The sequence below is a fragment of the Helianthus annuus genome, chromosome 1 (genome assembly GCF_002127325.2).
Source record: "Helianthus annuus cultivar XRQ/B chromosome 1, HanXRQr2.0-SUNRISE, whole genome shotgun sequence".
NCBI classification, from domain to species: Eukaryota; Viridiplantae; Streptophyta; class Magnoliopsida; order Asterales; family Asteraceae; genus Helianthus; species Helianthus annuus.
This window is the reverse complement of record NC_035433.2, coordinates 98,082,353-98,090,995: the sequence shown is the minus strand read 5'-3', so window position 1 is coordinate 98,090,995 and position 8,643 is coordinate 98,082,353. Positions and strand designations below refer to the sequence as shown.

The window sequence follows — 8,643 nt, the reverse complement described above, 5'->3', positions numbered from 1 at the left end:
TTTTAGAATTATACAACTTCTAATAAAAAAATCTCTTTGTGGAATAGAGCATCTAATCTTTGTATCCATATTATTGTTTATTACTAACCCTATTAAGTCGTTCATAACCTAACATAAAACAAAACAAAGAGAAATTAACAATAAAAAAAGTTTAATGATTGTCGACTATGCTGTAACGCGCGTGTTTCCTACTAGATTAAAAATGTTGCAATATACTATATAATGTTTATCATGAGGGTTTCCCGTGCATTGCAACCGCAAAGCGCAAGTGCATTTATACGGACACACTGCATATTGTCGACTATGTTGCAACGTGTGGGTTTCCATATTGTATTCTTGGCCCATAACATCGACTCCGCTGCAACGCGCGGGTTCCCCACTATATATTAAAAAAGAGAAGTGATGTACAAGATGGTAATTTTGCCACGTGTATCAATTTTAAAGCAACATGTACAAGATGTTTAAAGCCATTTAAAAAGGAAGTTCTATAAAATTTTAAGACATCTCAGGGTTAAAATGGAGAAATCGTCCTCCCACGTTTAATTCCCAGAAACCCAATCGTCAAACTTCAAGTGTAGAAGAGGATGACTTAATTTCATTCACCTCTTCACTTTCTTTCTTTATATATCCCAAAACTCAAAACCCTTGATAGCAACCGGATCAAAACAACGTACACCACACACACAATGGCGACTACAGCGGCTGCCGTCCGATCAATTTTCCGGTCATCATCCCTCCGTAGTGCAGCGGCGCGTGCATCCTCTCAAGCCAAAGCCGCTCGCTCTCCTTTTCGTATCGGTAGCCAGAACTCTCTCTCTAATCGCATCTTTAGGTAACCACCGTTTGATTTTTTTTACCCATGTTGAGTGTATATTCGGAAGCAATTCCGTATTTTGATGTTGTTTGTGATTTCAATACAGATGATTACAACTTATATTTGATCTGAATCTGTAGACATTTAATCGAAATTTGTATCTAAACTCGCTAATCGGTGTTCTGATGTTTGAAATCAGTATTTGCGTTTGGTGCTCCGGTGACTGGCGACCACACTTTTAATCAGGTCGGTTTTCTGTGACATAGCTATTATTTATTATGTCAATTTCTAACCCTAAACTGATCCTTGATATCCCTACTCTTCCTTGAACATCCGGTCATAAAACCGGTGATACAGGTATTCCGACGGCCCTTGATTTTTGTTCCGACTACTGTTACGTTTGACCGGATAACACTAATTTACCACTCCCACTTCATGGCCGTTACCCCTTTATGCACTTTATTCTATTTTGTTCTTTGGTTTTTCGTTTCATATCTGTTTGTTGATTTACTGTTACTTCACAACTTTGTTTGTCAGGCGAGAATTTGGATGACAAGAGCTGCAAGAGTTCGATCTTCAGTTTGGAGAGTTAGCAGTAAACGCCCAGGTCATCTCACTCTCTCTCTATATGTGTGTGTGTGTGTGTATGTGGGTCTGGTTTTCGTTTCTTATCTTTTTTTTTGTGAGCGTAGCGCGTAAAGGGTGTTTGGATTTATGGTTTGAAAGGGATAAAGTGATATGGATAATTAACAAGATAGTGTTTTTGATGTGTTTCTGGTGTTTGAGGTTGTAACAATCAGATTTTTGAGGGTTTATCAAAAAAATATTAATATTATTTAAGAAGTTAATAGATAATATGACCAAAAAAGCACACCTTTCACGTAGAAAGATAATTAGTAAATTGTGACTGATTAGAATTCTATTATGTTAGATTAAAGAAAGGTTTTACTATGGGAATTTTTTTAGTTTACCCTCAATGATAGTTCTGTTGCAGGGGGTGATGTTGAGAAGTGGATTGATGTGATTCGGATCGGGTTAGAGGGTATAACGGTTAATGATGCAAATAAGTAAGATGTATAATGACTGATTTGATTAATGAGGTTTTTGATTGTTTGGTTTAACGGGTTGATGTTTTGATTGTAGATTGTTTAATGGAGTCTGTTCTAGGCTCGAGGATATGCTGGATAGTTTGTCGACATTGCTTTCGGAAAATTCTGTGTTGAATAAAGACGAGTTGCTTCAGTTGGCATTTGCTGCTATTCAGTTAGTTAATTCGGTAAGATTGGTTTAAAGAATTTATAAACCCTCCCAACGCGTGGGTCGTTATCGTTATCGTTATTCCCATACATATAGATAGGTGGCTAAGAAGTGATTGATTGATTGCGTTTAGGCAGTTACAATTTAGTCTGGTTTTATTTAATTTATTGTTGCATATTGTAATATGATTTAAGGTTTTCATATGGTAGTGAGTTCTCTCAATGATTTTTATGGGTTAGTCATGTATGGAGAGTCATGCGTGCACATATGTTAAGATATTTGATTTGACTAACTCATAGCCGTTGCTTATGTTTACTTGCTTAAACCTGTTGTAGACAAGAAACTACTAAGGGGAAGGACGACTACATGGGCATGCATTAGCGGCAGAAGATTTCGTGAATTATTGAATAAAACCGGAAACTTTATGAACTCCTTTATGTTTTTTTCTGTAATGTATGTTTTTAGACTTGGCATACATGTTTGTTCTTAAACACATTCCGCAAACAAAGTTTCATGTGCTATGCACGCCTTAAATTTTGTGTGGCCGGCTTATGGTAAAAGCTCTTATGACGTTTTGTATGGCTTCTCTTACATTGTCTTTTGGCTAATTACCTTTTATCAATGCATAAACATTTTTCCCGAACGCATCACAAAATGAAGGACACTAACTGTTGGTCATGCCGTGCATCGCACGGGCCTACCCACTAGTATATATATATATGTAGTATGTATTAATTTATTAATCACATATTGATGAATAGTAACATGTATTTTGTGTGGATTTGTGTTTTGTTTTTTTAACAGGAGCTAATATTCACACACCCATCTCCTTTATCTCTCTCTAAACATACATAGATATACATAGAGAGAGATAGAGTGAAAAAATGGTGTGAAAATAAGATTTAAGGATGTGAGAATAGTGGAAGTCTTTTTTAACTTTAGGGTTTTTTTTTTCATTTTCTTTTTACAAGTTTATTTAGTTTATCTCTTAATTTTATAATTTATTGTAAAAAGTTAAAAACCTTAATTTTCATTAGTTTTTGTTTTACGTTTTTCATGTATTTAGTTGTCGTTTGGTTGCTACTTAGCACAATGTTTGGTGGTCACATTTGGTCCCTTAGTTTTTTCCGTTCGGTTGATATTTACCACGATATTTGGTAATCTTTACGTCATGTAAGTCACTTGGTGTTAAAAATTCGTGTCTTTGTTTTTCGGTTTTGGTCATGGTTCGGTTGCTACTTAGCACATTTTTACGCTCCCCGGCCTCGCAACGCTGGTGACACGACGGTATGATTAAGACTAGTTTTCCATTATTTCTTTACAATTCCAAATGACCTCTCATAGCTTCTTAAAAATGAAACAAAACAAATCTCATTGCATGTTTATTGGTGCTTCATTTTCAATTTGGGAATAATTGTGTCTACCAAAATGATATCTTTATTGTAAAATGGTTAGAAAAATTACATGGATTGAAATCTATAAAAGTACCCACGAGGTCTCTAAAATGGTTAGAAAAATTACATGGATTGAAATCTATAAAAGTAGTCATGAGGTTAGAGGAATATAAATTACTTTTCGGGCGTTTTGTGTATGTCAATACATGATGTGTTGATCACATAAAGAAAAACATGTGTGTCAATTGTCCAACTGATTTATAAAGACAAAATATCGATTAAAATCACAAATAATCATTTTACTTGTAAAATAAGTACCCCCTTTCCTACATAGGGTATGTTTGATAAAAGTAGCTGATGGCTGGTGGCTGAAAGCTGGTAGCTAGTGGTTAGAAGTTGGTAGCTGGTAGCTGGTAGCTGGTAGCTAGTAGCTGGAGCTTTTTAGATATATTTGGTGTTTGGCAGAGTAGCTGGAGCCTTTTTAGATATATTTGGTGTTTGGCAGAGTAGCTGGAGTCTTTAATAAAATGTATAAAATGACCAAAATGGACATAACTAAAAATTTTAAAAGTTTGTGCATTTAAAAGTTCATTATCTTTAGAGGTTAAAATAATCATTTTTTCACTAAAAGCTTGTAGCTCCTTCTAAACGCTACTAGTAGGAGCGTTCAACCAAAAGCTTCAAGCTTCTAACCTAAAAGCTTCAATCTCCTTCAATCAAACAAGGCTTTTTATTGAGTAGAAGTTTTTTCTTAAAAGCTTAAAGCTAGAAGCTCTTAAAAACTCGATGTCAAACATACTTATAATGTCACGTGTCAGACCTTAGATATTTTGCTCTCGTGGCTATCTTCTTAAGGACATATGTCCTTAGATGCTGACGACGGGCCAATGGATTGCTCCATTTACCCATCTTGGGCTGCTATCATGCGGGCCCAACAGGTAAGGCCCAAAGAGGGTTTAACTTGCCCATTAAGGTTTCCCTTATATGAAAATGAGGGGGAAACAAATGATCAGAGAATACAGGCAGCATTTAATACATGATATGAAGAGGATCTTGGCTGGCATTGTACTTCCTAAACTGGAAACATTAAATGAGGCAATAATCCTACCGTTGAGGGTCAGACACGTGTCTGAGCCCCCCGAAGACCGACAGAATCCGTTAGATCGCCTCGGTAAGATATCCATATGGGAGATAAGGTCTCGGGGTTATATAAGGAAGAAAGGAGATAATCAAAGGGCAAACTCAAGGTATTACACTAATAACTCTCTCATTTATTCTGACCAATATCCTTCCACATTAAATACACACACATTTATTAGATTCACACCATAGAGGAATATTCTGGTGATCATACTCATCGAAATAAGCTTCTCATACTCTCCGGCAAGTTTACTTATTCTCACGCCGGAGCTTGGTCACGAATCCCCCTCCCTGGGCCCTCCGTGACGAGGCTAACGGTTTACTTTTTTGTAGCAACGAAGGCTGGGATATCCCAACGTCATCGAAGACCCTTTGAACGTCACCAGGGATTTGGGTATTCGACATTGGCGCCATCCGTGGGACCTACAGTCTAGCTGGTTGTCACACCCCGGCCGCGTGTAACATGCAACCGCGGCGGAAATGCCGGGGAGTGTTGGGACATAATTAATTGTTTCATAACCATGGCATACAAAGTTGTATTTTATTTATAAACAAGAGTGTTATATTGTCTTAAACAGGAAAACAAAGAGTTCAAAACATAAGTAAACTAGTCTATCTTCATTTTTATTCTCTAAGGCACAGGTCCGCCCTAGTGTCATGATCATCATCCTATGGAACAACTCCTGAAAACACATGTGAAAGTAGGTACGTCAGCATAAAAATGCCTGTGAGATACATAGTTTTTGTGAAAATGGGATTCATGACTTGAGTTTAAAGAATGTTTAATAACAGTCAGTCATGAACCTGGTAATTTGTCTTGCTTTGTAAATCATTTGAAAAGCGATAATATCAGATGACATGTATAGATAAGTGTAAGGTTAAACGAGTAACCAGGTAAAATGAGTTGAATAAGATAAGTTGTTTGTAACAATAATGTCTTGTGAAGAGTATGTTATTTGTGTAAAATGTAATGTGTCTAAACTGAAATGACTTAGATAACGCTACGATATGTAATATTATGCAAGCATTTATATATAGGAAGTACCAGCGGCGTATCCACCATGTTTGTATCATATTACATACGCCACGTTACTCCAACCATTTACCCAAACCAACCACCATGTAAATTGTTCATGTATAAATCAATTGTCAAGTGTTATTGTGTAAACCATATCGAAATGTCTATGTTCAATGTAAACCACCAAGTATGTATATCAATGTCAAAATGTTTATGTTTAATGTAGATCATGTAATGTGTACCCAAAATATATCTTGTATGGTAAGTGAAATGTATCAACTAAACCATATGTAAAATGCACAAAACAAGGTGTTGAAGTAAAACATGGTTTAAATCAACGTTATGTTTTGTGGAACAATGCATGCTCTACTGATATTAACATTTATGCGGTATTGTGAAATATGCATACATTCAAGCCTTGAGACTGTGGCGATAAACCCTTAAACAAATTAAAGGTTATCTAAGTTATGTATATCGAATTCGGTCATTCCTTCCAATCCAAACAAACCCAGGATTTCAGGAACGGGAGTTGTCAATTCCTATGGTACCACTACCTACTAACGAACGACGTATGTCACACCCCAAAAAAATACCACTTGCGGAAACACCGCGGGACGTGTGACGTACCAGGATCTTAGCCACCAATCACATTGAAGTCATAAATATGTTTAAATAAAAATTTCTTCATTAACATAAATTGTTACAAAAGATTACACATAACTTATTATATACAGCGGAAGCATAACTCATTGTAAAGTGTTTCATAAACCACGCGTTCGTAAACCAATAAGCTTGTATTGTGAATCCACGTGTCACGACCCATGACTACTCCAGCCTCCCAGACAGCAAGTTCCAACTGTTATCAACCTATAGACCTGCAAGCATGCAGAAAGTGTGTCAGACGACGCTGGTGAGTTCAAAGTTTTGTTAACGTGTTTAAATACCAGTTACCAGATTAAAACGTTGCACAGTTTCGACGATTTGATTTGATGTTGTTATTAACTTGATTACCGTATGTGGCAACTAGATGTGAATGCCCAACCCCAATGCCTCCATTTAGGCATTGGTCATGAGGTCAAGGTATCAAACAACCTTGAAAAGATGTAAGGGGTCTTACATAATACGATGTGAATGCCCAACCCCAATGCCTCTAACTAGGCATTGGTCATGAAGTCCAGGTAATTAGTTCACGCCCGTCCTTTCGGCCCGGTGTGAGGGTGCCAAACCTAATAGCGCTATCAACTAAATACCTCGTTGCTTCTTCAGCAACACGGTAGATGTATGGGGTCTTACATGATTTATACTGTGTTCAATAACCAACATCCGAAATAAACAGTTTACCCAGTATTCCCTTTAGAAACGTTTACCAGATGTCCCAAACCACCGGGACGCATGCTTGGAAAAGTGCAGTGAACTCACCTTTGGTTTTCTCGGTAAGATTAGTTACGTATTTACAGTTGATCAACCGGATCCTAGTATAATTACCAACAACAGTCAGTTTTATAACACATAAATCACATACCCTCTTTGCACATAACGTATAAGAATCGTAGCAGCAATACACGCAACATAATACTAATCACATCAGTTTATCATGACCCTAACAGTTCATGGTTATCATACGTAGCAGGTATTTAGGTCATGTGCGCGTCTCATAATGCAAGTTCATGTTTTCATATTGGCAAGTAACGGTTAGTGTTTCATACCCGTCGCACACCGTACCATGCGACCTCAAAATACACAAATCATTTAGAAGCGTGCGGCCCAAACGAAAGTATGCGACCAAATTAATGGTGTACGATCGGTGTTAGTGTGCGATACTAGTTAACCATGTCCTTAGTTTACGCAATTCAGTCACACTTTATTGTTTTTTTTCACTATCAATCAATACACAATTAACTTAATTCCACAAACAATTTCACCATAATCTACGAAATCAGATTATGACAATCATCACCATAACTTTAGTAAACACCCATCATCAATCTATTCTAACTCTTATGCGTATTCCAAACAACTATGATCATAGGTTATATCTCATGAGAATAATTAATAGTTTATGTATGAGCACCCTAATTCTTTGTCATTAAGATCGAGTCACATAGGTCAGGTTTATCACTTAACGTTTCATCATTCTCAATCAACCCTAACATGAAGCTTGAATCATCAGTTAATCGTCATCACAATTTCTGGTCTAATGTTTAACCACCTAGCCCATTCCCCACTACTCATTTATTCAGCATAAAATAATCTATACACAACTCAAAAACACACCCTGATCATGCATATTACTAATGTTTATCAAGATTACAATCACATGGGCCACCACTTTTCCTTCATTCAAGGTTATCAAACTTAGCAACCATTTATCTTCACATGCACTGGACCGTTTTTCTTTTTCATAACTTTTTTCAATCAGATTGCTATTAGTTTTTGTTTCATATTTTCAAGTATTAATCGATGGCAATTAGCAGGTTAATCCATATTCAATTCCAGTCAAATCAACATAATCATTCCACTATTATTCATCATCATGTATGTCAACCATATTAACAGAATTCCTACAAACCCTAGATACAATTACACCCACACTAACAAGCATTAATCGATAGTCATATTCTCAGTCAAAAACAAAACTCAAATAACCATGATAATATACTAACCGTGGGGTGAGAAGGAATATTCGGAAGTAAAAGCTTCAAAGAGACCCACTACCAATCGCCAGAAGGAAGGAGATAAAGGGAATAGGGTTGTGCGTTATTATTGTTTTTTTTGCAAGTTATGAGAATCACCTACAACACCCAAGGTGTGTACGTGATTAACTAGTGGGCCGAGCCCCACTTTGAGTTCCTACTGGGCCGAGAGTCAATCACAAAAGAAGTAAGGGTTTTGAACCGAGACCAAATGGCACGCACACCTTTAGGTTCCAACATTTTATTAAGGTCAACACTTAGAACCAAAACACAAAACATACACATAAATACAACACATAAATACAACACTAGACGACACTAGACGGA

General features: G+C 36.7%; 1 long non-coding RNA gene across 1 annotated transcript; it reads left to right on the top strand.

Moving 5' to 3' along the window:
• Positions 1–1,011: 1,011 nt before the first annotated feature.
• On the top strand, positions 1,012–1,875 carry LOC118492063. The gene is made up of 3 exons (XR_004892509.1): positions 1,012–1,060; positions 1,352–1,421; positions 1,809–1,875. It is a non-coding gene; the product is annotated as an uncharacterized LOC118492063 (long non-coding RNA).
• The last annotated feature ends 6,768 nt before the right edge of the window (positions 1,876–8,643 follow it).